The following is a 12251-nucleotide window of genomic DNA, read 5'->3' on the forward strand; positions in this document are numbered from 1 at the left end:
AAGAACGCAAAGCTCTTTCAGCAGGGGTTGAAGGATTTCCAAAGTACGTTGTGAGCACTACTGGCTCATTCAAGTGAAAAGTTGGAACCTTTGGTATAAAGTAATGGTTTGTTCTTAACATTACTTTATCCTGCTTGAACTGAAGAAAGGGTTCAGCCACAGTGAAAGCCCGAATCTCACTAATTCTTCTAGATGATGTGAGGGCCAAAAGAAGAGCAGTCTTCCACAACACGTATTTTAAGTCAGCTTTGTGGATCAGCTCAAAGGGCGATTTCATCAATTGGGCCAGGACTGTGTTTAACTCCCAAGGAACTGCTGGGCGCTTTAAGCATGGGAACACTCTGAAGAAGCCCTTCATAAACACTAACAATTCTTGACAGCCACAGAGAGAGTTTCCGCGGTTTTCTGCGAAACCTGGAAATTGCAGCCAAGTGTACTTTGATTGATGAATGAGCTAACTTTGACTTTGCTAAATGAAGTAGGTAAGGCAATACTTGCTCCGGGGTCAAGAGTAAAGGATGTATTTCGTTTTCGAAGCACAAGTGGCAAAATCTCTTCCATTTTGCAGCGTATACCCGATTACCGGAAGAAGCTCTAGCCCGCTGAAGAATGGACTTGCAATCAGGAGCGATGTATAGATCTGTGAATTCATAGTCGTGAAGTTTCAAGCTGATAAACTCAGAGATTTTTTCTGTGGATGAACAATCTGGTAGTTGACCACGGACATTAGGTTTGGCAATGGTTGAAGGAGAATGTGCGGAGATATCGAGCATAGGAGAAGCTCTGGGAACCAAAACTGCCTCAGCCATGCCGGAGCTATTAGAATGAGATGACATGGTTCTTTTTTCATTTTGCTCAGAAACCTTGGGATGAGGGGAAATGGCAGGAAAACGAAGGCGAACCTCCCCGTCCACTGCATCTGCAGAGCGTTCCCCCAAAAGTTGGCCTGAGGAAACCTGGTGGCGAACCTTTCACACTTCCTGTTGCTTGCTGTCATGAAGAGATCCAGCTATGGAGTACCCTACAGTTTGAACACTCGCCGCAGCTGTTTCTAATCCAACTCCCATTCGTGACACTGGGAATTGGTTCTGCTTAAAGAATCTGCCCACTCGTCGTACACGCCTGGAACATGCTCTATCTACAACGTTATCTTGTGCTGAATTAGCCATCTCCAAATTTCCTGGGCCTGGTCCGATAACGTGAGAGACCTGGTGCCCCCTTGTTTAGCCAGATAGAATATCGTTGTGGGGTTGTCTGTTCTTACCAGAACAGAGGATCCTTGGGTCCTCGGAGGGAATGCCTACAGTCCCAGGAATACTGCCCTCAATTTCAAGAGATTGATGTGCAGTTGCGTTTCTTGCATGGACCATTTTCCATGGATTTGCAACTCCTGAAGATGCGCCCCAACCGCCTATTGTGGCGTCCGTAGTCATAACATAGCTGGGCTGTATTGCCTGAAACGAGAGGCCTGGAGAGATATTTCATTCTTTCTCCTACCATGACAGAGCCTGTTTTAATGCCTGAGAGATAAGGATGGTGTCTTCGAAGGAGCCCTGCACCTGAATCCACTGCATGTCTAACTGCCCCTGGAGAGGTCTCATGTGCAGCTGACACTTCGGAATCAACAGGATGCATGATGACAGCATCCCCAGTAAAGATTTGAACACTCTTACAGAAGTGGACTCTCTTGCACACAGAAGGGTTGCTAAGTGTATTATTTTGTGTTTTCGTTCTGAAGTGGGAAACGCCTTCATCAGCCTGGTGTCCAGAATCGCTCAGAGGAAAATATGTTTCTGACTTGGAACCAGACATTACTTCTCTACATTGAGCTGCAAGCCTAGAGACTTGAACAGCCGTTGACAAGCCCGTGTAGATTTTCTTGCAGAGTGGAACAAAGGCCCTTTCACCAGCCAATCTTCCAGGTAGGGATAAACCTGGTGGCCCTGCCTTCTCAGAAACGCTGCTACCAGAGCCATACACTTCGTGAAACCTCTGGGGGCTGAGCGAAGGCCGAAGGGCAGAACCTTGAAGTAGTAGTGATCCCCAGCCACCTCGAACCTCGGGAATTGGCGATGCTTTGTATGAATGGAATGTGGAAGTATGCGTCCGAGATATCGAGGGACCCTAAGAAATTTCCCTTGTTCCCCAATAACAGAGTCTCTTGCAGGGATAACATTCTGAATGATTTTTTCTTGATGTATTTGTTCAGCTGTCTGAGGTCCAGAACCTGTCTCCATTTACCACATTTTTTCTTTACGCGAAAGAAATTAGAAGAGAAGCCCTTTCCTCATTGACTGAAAATAACTGTTTCTATTGCCCCCTTTCTCAGAGAGGTCGAAATTTCTTGCTTTAACAAAAGATGATGATGTATTCTTCTTGAGGGTGGATTTTGAGGAGGCTAGTGGACAAGTTCTAGGCCAGGGTGTGGCCCCGATGGATGATGTTCAGAACCCATTTGTCCTTTGTAATGGGCTGAAGTCGAGATGAGGTGGCTGGTGGATGAAAAACGTCACTGCCATCTAGAGGAATCTTGCAATTTTCCTCGCGTTGAAAGCTTGCGTCTGGCTGATTGCTGACTGTATGACACATTGGAAGCACTAAAATGTTGTTGTTGTTGTCCTCCATATTGCGGTCTATAACCTTGTTGGGAATACGGTTGAAACCTGTATGACTGATAGGGTGATCTCTGTTGAAACTGTCCTCTTCCTCTACCTCCACGAAAGGACTGAAAGCGCCTCTGTTGCAGCGCGCCTAATGAGCGTGCCGTCTCAGTATCCTTTTTTTTTTTTTTTTTTTTCAAAATTTTTTATTAAAACAATAAAGCCGTTACAAGCATGGGCCTACAACCACGAGGGCCGGCCGCTAGACTCAGAAAGGATCGTACATTAGTTAAAGCAGTAGGCGACACCTGGGGCCCAGCCCCGTAAATGGCTCAGGATAGCTCGAGAGAAGCAGGAGACATACATTTAACGTAAATAACAACAAAAAACAAAAGGCGAGGCATACGGGCAAAAAGCGTGTGTCAGGCTACATCCGGGGGACTTTTACTCCAAACCTTCAATTAGCTATCAACAGGAGGGAGTACTGAAAGATCGGGGGGGGGTAACGGGAAAGGAACATCCATATTCGATTATTACAATCAGTCGCAAGGAACCATCAAGGGTCAGGGGGACAAGGCAATATCGGTGTCCACTAGGGGGGGCGTACAGATACCCCCACGATACACGTTCCATTGCCCCCAAATTCTACCCCATGCCCCGGGTTTACCGCGGGCCACATATACCGTCTTCTCCCTGAACATACACCAGTCCATGTTTTCCTTCCATACTGACACGGTGGGTGGCCGCTGGGAGCCCCAAAGCTGCGCTATATCCCTCTTAGCAATCATGTAACCCAGGGCCGCCCACCGAGTCTGCGCCGCATTATAATCATTGGGCTCCCACACATTCAAGACACAGCGACGCACCTCCGGCAGCAGCGCCACCCCGGTGACTTGTCCCATGACCCCATGAACCCGACGCCAGTATTCCGCCACCTCCCGGCACTCCCAAAGGATATGGAGAAAGGTGGCACTGAGCCCACACCCCCGCTTGCAGAGCCCATCTTCCGAGAATCCCATCGAGACCAGACGGGGGCCCGTCACATACACCCGGTGGAGAATCTTTAACTGGACCAGGCGGAGACGGGCTGGAATGGCGACTTCCTTGGGGGACGATAGTGCGGACTGCCAGTCCTCGTCGTCTAATTCCACCCCGTCCCCCGTCCACGCCTCCCGAAGGCGCACCAATAGGTCAGCCCGATTATTAATGAGTTTTTTATAGATTAAGGAGATAGTACTGTCGGGGACATGACCATCAAGTATGCGGTCCTCGAGGGGCGAAGAGGCCGGGATCTTGGTCCCCTCCCCAAAGACAGAGAGCAGGGCATGCCGAACCTGGGCGTATCGGAAGAACTCCTTTACCGTGAGTTCGTATTCGCTCTGGAGCGCCGCGAAGGTCTTAACCGCGCCCTTCATCCATAAGTCTCCCACTCTACTGATGCCAATCGTGTCCCAACGGTCAAACCCCTTCGTTGTCCAGAGGCTTCCCAGTCGGTCGGAGGCAAATAAAGGAGTAGCGCATGTCAGTCGCTCACTCCAGCCCATGGCTACATTGGCCGCCTTCCAAATCCGTACCGCGATCTTAGTGGGGCCCGTCAGGGTCCGTCCAGCCGAGCGGGAGTAAAGCGCCCTGTTATAGTTACCGCCGGGAAGCAGGAATTTATCCATCTCATACGCCGGGTTCAAGCCAGGCGCATACGTGGCATGGTTAATGGCTGATAGCTGTGAGGCCCAATAATACCTGCGAATGTCGGGAAGCGCGATGCCCCCGTCGTACCAGGGGAGAGTGAGTTTGGCCAGGGCGATACGCGCCCGTCCGTCCCACACCAGTCTCCTCTGCAGGCTCTCTACTTCCCGAAAGTAGGCCACTGGAATGATATCGAAGGAGTTCTGAAGTGCATAGAGGAACCTGGGAAGGGACATCATTTTAAACAATGCGGCCCGACCCAGTGGGGACAGGGGCAGCCTACACCACCGAGCCGTGTCTTCCCTCAAACGCCGAAGTGGAAGCAGGAGATTGTGCTCATAGCGAGCTACCGGGTCCAGCGAGATGTGTATCCCCAGGTATTTAAAGCCGGACAGAGATATTTGGATCGGAAGCCGAGGCGGCAGGAGAGGGGGGCCACCGGAGATAGGATAGACACAGGATTTAGACCAGTTAATCGTGAGACCCGAATTTCTCCCGTAGGAAGTCAGAACATCGAAGAGAACATTAAGCGACTGCCGCGGCGAGGTAAGATACAGGAGGATATCGTCAGCATATAACGAGATCCGATCCTCAAAGCCCGGGGCCCACCGGATCCCCCTGATCGAGGGCTCCCAGCGGAGCCAAGCGGCGAGTGGCTCCAGGGCGAGAGCAAAGAGCAGAGGGGACAACGGGCACCCCTGCCTCGTACCCCTACCGAGAGCGAAGGGCCGAGAGACCCGCCCATTAACCACCACCTGAGCCATGGGTCCCGTGTAGAGAAGCTTCACCCAGCCAAGAAATCCCTCCCCAAAGCCGAATTTGGTCAAGACAGCCCAGAGGAATGGCCACTCGATGGTGTCAAAGGCCATCGTGGCATCTAAAGAAACCAGCACGGCCGGTTCGGAGAGGTACTTTGCCCTAGCGAGGGCGCCATGGAGTCGCCGCAAGTTGAGGGCGGTGTTGCGATGTGGGATGAAGCCGCATTGATCAGGATGAATCAGATCGCAGATAACGCTCAACAAACGATTGGCAAGGACTTTAGCCAGGATTTTAGGCTCTGCATTTAGCAGTGAGATAGGCCTGTAAGAGGCACAGCGGTCCCGTGGCTTACCTTCCTTGGGGATCACGACTATCGTGGCCAGTCGCTGGTCGACCGGAAGGGAACCGGCCTCAAGGGACTCCTGAAACATACGACTGAGGAAGGGAGCTAGTTTATCCGGGCGCAACTTATATAATTCGATAGGTAGACCGTTGGGACCCATGGCCTTGCCCGAGCGAAGGGACCGAATCGCAGTCGCGATTTCATCCACCGACAAGGGAGCGTCCAGCTGCTCACGGTCCTCGGCAGAAAGGACAGGCAAAGCAATGTCCCTCAGGAGAAGGCGAGAATCTTCCTCATCCCTATCAGTCACCGGGGAGTACACAGTCCGGAGGTGGTCGGCAAAACATTCCACAATCTCACCAGGCTCAGTCACACACACTCCATCCGAGACACGCAACTCCGGGACCACACGATTCACTCTCTCCTTCTTGTCCAGCCACGCAATCAGCTTTCCCGCCTTGTCCCCGGCATCATACAACCGACCCTGCTGCTCCCTATACATAGTTTTGGCAGCGTCGGTGACAAGAGATCTGTATTCAAACTGCTTCAGGCTGAGGGCATGGAGCCCGTCCGGAGTGACACCCGCCTCCAAGGCCGACTCCAGCCCCGAGATGTCAGTCTCCAGCTTCACCACCGCCTCACTCCTCAGCTTCTTGGCCACTACTATCTGGGAGAGGGCGTGTCCGCAGATTACGGTTTTAAAGGCTTCCCACAGGGACATTGCAGACAACACAGACCCCTCGTTTTCAAGAAAGTATTGGTCCATAGCCTTAACCAGACTCTCGCGGGTCGTGGGGTCTCGCAGGTACCACGGGTTAATGGGAGCGATCCGCCCTGCAGACCGCGACTCGGTGTCAAAGAGAAGCCACAGCGGGGAATGATCGGAGATACCCCTCGCCAGGTGCCTGACCTCTCGAATTCGACCCGTCTGCGCCGCGGGCATAAGGAGATAGTCTAACCTAGAAAGACTCCCATGTGCCCCAGAGTGAAAGGTGTATTGACATTGGGTCGGATGCATTAATCGCCAACTATCCACCAGGCCGAAGGTCTCCAACAGACCGCCTAGCCAAGCCTGGGCAGCGGGGAGGGCCCTGGGTGGGTGACGATCCAGGTCCCCCGAAACCACCGAGTTAAAATTCCCGCCCATAAGCAAAAGGCCATCCGGAAGTTCAAGCAGCATTCGACCCAAGTCCGCGAAGGTGGAGTTCTGGAGGCCCGGTGGGACGTAAATTGAGACCAGGGCAAGGGGATGCCCCTCCCACCTCCCAGTCAGACAAACATAACGCCCTCTGTCATCTGAGACCACCCTCGTGATCTCCAACGGAAGTGAGGATCGCAGGAGAATGCCCACCCCCCTGGAGCCAGTTGTGAAACCAGAGTGAGCCACGAGGCGGTATCCCCCCCTGTTCATTGCATGGCAGACATTGCCAACCAAATGCGTCTCCTGGATAAACACCACATCAGGAGTCAGACGACGCAAATACTGCAGGACTACACCCCGTTTGATACGGTCCCCCAACCCATTGACGTTCCATGACATCAGCTTCAACCCGTCCCCCCCCATCCCCTCCAATAGATCAGAGGTCCCCCCGCAAGCAGCACAAGTCCCAAAGGTGGCAGAAAATCAATACCTCGCCCTGCAAACAAAAACCACACTACAAAACAACCCCTCCTTCCCCCCCACCCCCCCCAACACCCAACTCCCCCCACCCTGCACCCCTGCGGGCCAAAAAAACCCCCCAAATTGCAGTGTGCCTGTCGCCCAACTAACCCCAGTCTACAAAAAGACCCCGGAGGAGGAGAGGGACCCGTCCCCGCCCGCCCCCCATACAGGTACTTACAAAACACACTGAACCAAAGAAGTACAACCCAGCTGAGCAGTGCAAATTGGCAAAATCAAGGACCAAGAGTCACTCCAAAGGGGACCCGTCACCGTTGGCACCCGCAGAGGGCCCGGGACGGCCACCTCTGTCCGGCAGCGAGTCCAACCAGCCACTCACGGCCACAGGAGAGTCAAAGAAGGCAGTCCGACCCTCATGTTCCACTCGGAGTTTGGCAGGGTAGAGCATAGAGTACTTTAGGCCCAGCTCACGAAGACGACGTTTCACCCCCTGGAATCCCATCCGCTGTTTCTGGACAAGTTGAGTAAAGTCCGGATAAAAGTTAATGGATGAGTTCTCATATCGAACCGGGCCATGGACCCGCGAGGCCTGCAGAATCGCATCCCGGTCTCTGTAGTAAAACAGTTTGGCCACGATAGGCCGCGGGGGGGCCCCCGGCCGTGGCCGCCCGCCCGGAACTCGATGAGCCCGTTCAACGGCAAAAAATTTACTCAAGCCCGCAGGGGTCAGCTGTTGGAGGATGAGTTCCTCGACCAGGAGGTCAACCGGGTGGTCGTCGGAGGACTCCGGTACGCCGATGACACGGATGTTGTTGCGTCGGGCCCGTCCCTCGAAGTCCTCCAGCCGCCGGGCCATCTGCTCATTGACCACCTTGATGTCGCCGAGCGCGGCCTGCAGGTCCGCCACATCCGCACCCAGGGTGGAAGTCCGCGCATCGAGAGTTTGAACCCTCTCGTTTGTTTTGGAGAGGTCCGCCCGTATTAAGGTGACATCAATCGCCACCGTATCGATCTTGCGGGCCAGGGCCTCGTATTGCGTGGCGATGGTCTCCCTGATGCCATCAATGGCGCCCATGATGTCCTGTAGGGAAAGTTCCGAAGAGACGGATGTGCCACCACCGGCGACGTCTGAGGGGGGACCGGCCGTTCCAGGAGAGCCTCTGCCCTGAGTATAGCGGTCCATGTTGTTGGTCTGGACCGATCCTCCACGGAGGGAGGATTTAGTCTTGCGCCCCTCGGGGCCCCCCTTGCCCCCCATGAGGCCACGGACTCCGAGGGGGACCGCCGGACAAAAGTAGTTGGGATACCGGCCCTGGAAACCAGCGCCTCACCCGAGGCCACAGTATGACGGTGCGGGGGGACCCAAGGCGATAGGCACTCTAGTGGCAGGTGGTGACAAAGCTTTGTGCAGAGGTCAGGGAAACACCCCGCCACCTCAATCGCTCCACCGGCCAGCCCCCTGAGGTCTGAAAGTGAAACCGAAAGTGGCCGAGCGGCCCCTGGCACCGCGCCGCAGCCGCTGTTGTTCAACTGCGACACGGCCCCACGGCTCACCTTCGCCCCGGGCACCTCCGTCGGGTGGGTCCCAAAAGTTCAAACAACGATAACTCAGGATTCCCGGGTCCGATTAAATTTCTGAAAGGAGATACGTGCTCAGCCGGTCGTCATCTCCCAGATTCCATAAACCAAATCAGGATATTGTCAGGATAAATTCCGAGGAGCAGCGAGGGTCCGGGGAGCCCTGTGCTCACGCGACCATCTTGGATGTGCGCTAGGCTCCTCCCCCCTCAGTATCCTTTTTGATACCTTGTAGCTCCTCATCCACGTCTTTCCCAAACAGGTTCTCCCCATCAAAGGGCATGTCTAAAACCTTTGATTGGACTTCAGGGTGGAAGGACGTCGCCCTAAACCAGCCCTGTCTACAGAGGACAGCGACACCTGCCATTTGTCTGAAAGCAATCGAAAATAAAATTACTTCCGAAGAAGCTCTAGCGCCTTCTTGTAGGAGGTCTTTCGCTTCCTTCTTCTTCTTTTCGGGGAGATGTTCGAGAAGAAGTGCGAGATCTGACCATAACTGACGGTCGTATTGTTCTAAAATCGCTAAGACGTTAGAGGCCTTGATGGAAGTGGCGGCCATAGTAGCAAAGCGTCTGCCAATGCTTTCAAGCCGCTTGCCTTCTCTGTCTGGAGGCACCGAACAAGGAGACTGCGGATTCCAGGAAGGCCTCTGTGCAGATTGCATTATAACCGAATCCTGCTGAGGATGTCCAATCAAACACACCGGAGCAGAACCAGTTGCTTTGTACTTCTTTTCCATTCTCTGCAACACAGCTGGAACTGATGCCATATTCCTCATAATCTTCAAACCTTTGTTCCATATATAATCCACAATAGGTACGGATCAAACAGATTTCTTAGCTGGGTCCTTAAAATCATAAAGGAAGCATTCCGTTTGCACCACAGGCAAAGGTAGATCCAATCTTCTAGAGGCCCTTTCCAGTTCTTCCTGGAAGCCCCCAATATCCCCGGGGGGGGAGAGGACTCATTGGGGGGAGGGGAAGGCGACGGCGAAGAAGAAGCGACAAAAACATCCCATTCCTGGACAACGAAGTCTGGGTCCTGAGGGATCTCACCCTCCTCAGGCTGATCGGCAGCTTCACTCTCGATGTAATCGTTTTGAATAGTAATGCACCGAGGAGCCTGTCTCTCTTCCTGCACAACAGACGGCGGAGTAACCACTGGCGATGGTGGAGTAACTTGAATTCACGGGCCCCCAGGCGTCAGCAGAACTGGAGCGTCAGAGTCCGGAAATCGTTTATATTAATCATTGAGCATGTGCCTAAGGTCGGTGACCAGGGAGGTTGGCACCAACATGGAATCCCTTCGTACCTCCTGACGCTTCTCATAAGCTTCATACGGATAGTGTTCTTGGAAAGAGTCGTATCGTTGGGCCCTTGGACAACCCGTGAAGGAGTAATCCCCTGACATATACTCTGACATGTCCTGCATACATGTCTCCTCTTCTTTGTCTGTGTCCTGGCATTTAACCCTGTGCTGTGAAGGGCTGTTAGCAGGACCAAACAAACTTTCATCTCCTGATTCTTCCGTATCAAGAAGGTGAGAAGGAGGCAAAGATGATATCTTTTATGTCCTGTTTTTGATCCAACATCGTCAACGGAAGACGTCTGAAAGTGATAGTCGTCGATATCGGCAGTCTAGAGGGGGATTTAAACACCGTCGTCAATGGAGTGCTTGTCGACGGGGCCGTTGACGACGTGGTCAGTAGACGTAATCGTCGTAGTGGTCGTCGTCATCTGTCGACGAGGAAATCGTCGTCACCGTATTCGTCGACGAGGCCATCACCACAGCCGTAGTCAATACGTCGTCGCCATAAACGTCGATGGGGACTCGGCTGAAGATCTCGGCGACTGGTCCATCGACAGGGCCTTTGTTTCGGTGACGAAGCCTGTTTTAGAGGTGTGACACGCAGAGAAGCAGCAGAAGACTTCTTCAGGCCAGAGTCTTTTTGCTTAAGGACAGGTTTATCGGCAGAAGATGATTTTTCTGCCTTCAATCTCTTAGGATCAGCCTTTAATGAGGTAGAGCCCTCATTTTTATGTTTCCTCTCAGCTGAAGATGGCCCAGGACTTTCTTCCACATCAGATCTAGAATCAGATTTAGATTTTTTTCTTCTGGAGCCATAATAACAATCTGGATCCTCTATCCTTTAGAGTTTTGGCTGAAAAAGTTCGGCAGTATTTACAATCCTTGGCTGTATGTTTAGGATAAAGGCAATTATGACAGTCCTTGTGGGGGTCTTCAGAGAAAAGTCTTGCCTATCCACAAGACCTGCAAAGTGTAAAAAGGCTTCTCTTAGCTCTCTCTGACATTTTAGAAGCAATCAGGTTAGAAAGACAGTATCTTGAGGTGAATTCTAGAAGGGTCAAAAGTTCACTCACTGACAAACTGAGCAGAGCTCAGGGAGACTCCCTTACACACGATGTGCGATTAGAAATCTGAAGTCTGATGGCTCTGCTAGAGAGTTGAGGTCTAGGGCTCGTCTCTGATTGGTCAAAGTTTGGACCTACATAAAGATGCTGACGAATGTTAAGGTTTTCCTTTTCCTTTGGTGGTTTATAATGTACTCTTATAGTACTACTTTTCTATCCACCACGAGACTCCCACCATGACGACCGAGAAAATACAAGCATGTGAATCTATGAAAGATTCAATACTGGAGAATGGGTGAATACGATCTCAATGAATACCATGACATGTGCAGGCTCAACAATGGCAATACCAATAAATGCAATATCAAAGTATGCCATAACCTGTGCCCTCCTAACAATGTCAATACCCCTAAACACAATGTCAATGTATTCCATAATCTTGCCCGCACAACAGGGTCGATACCTGCAAAAACAATGTCAATGTATGCAATAATCCAGGCACTCATAACTATGTTAATGTCAGTAAAGACAATGTCGATGTACGCTGTAACAACTGTACAAACGAAATTGAGAATGTCAGTAAAAATGATATCAATGACTGCAATATTATTTTCATTGCTGCCAGATTCACCCAAGGTGACCTCCCCATCAACCCCTGAATCAGAGATAGGTGGTCAGAAGAATTTAGACTGTTCACAGAGACTCAAGTAAGGGCAGGAGGGTCAATTCCCTTTTTCACCATGCAAACAAAGGTGAACGCCCACTGGTTACAAATAACCAGGTGGGAGTTACTAACAATAAATGATACTGAGCTCAGCGTAAACGCTATCAAGGAAGAACTGAGAGTAAGTCACCTTATGGTGATACAACATCGGGACGGGTTGGACTTGATTACCGTGATGGAGGGTGTGGTGTGTGCCAAGATTAGTGCTTCCTGTTGTACTTTTATCTCCGGAAATGATTTGGACAATGAGACATTAGCTCTTACCATCCAAGAACTGCACTGTCTGCAAGTGACATGAAGAAGACGGGAGGTGCCCCAGAGCCGGACTGGTTACATAGTATCTTTTCATGGATCCCCATATGGGCATAAATGCAATGTCAATGTATGCCATAATCTATACCCGCACAACAGTGTTGATACTGGCAGCAAACAGGTCAATGCATGCCATAACTCATGCATGCATAACTATGTCAATATCAATCAAGACAATGTCGATGTACACTGGAACAACTGTACGCACGATGTTGAGAATGTCGGAAAAAATAACTGCCATATTATTTTCAGAAGT

The 12251-nt window shown here is 51.6% G+C and overlaps 1 protein-coding gene across 2 annotated transcripts in view; it reads right to left on the reverse strand.

The window, feature by feature from the left end:
• The window catches only part of NSUN7 (NOP2/Sun RNA methyltransferase family member 7), a 1257082-nt gene that overhangs the window by 1090095 nt on the left and 154736 nt on the right, over positions 1 to 12251 (reverse strand). The gene's annotated exons all lie outside the window — the stretch shown is intronic.

This window comes from Triturus cristatus, chromosome 2_2 (assembly GCF_964204655.1).
Source record: "Triturus cristatus chromosome 2_2, aTriCri1.1, whole genome shotgun sequence".
In the NCBI taxonomy this organism is placed as follows: Eukaryota; Metazoa; Chordata; class Amphibia; order Caudata; family Salamandridae; genus Triturus; species Triturus cristatus.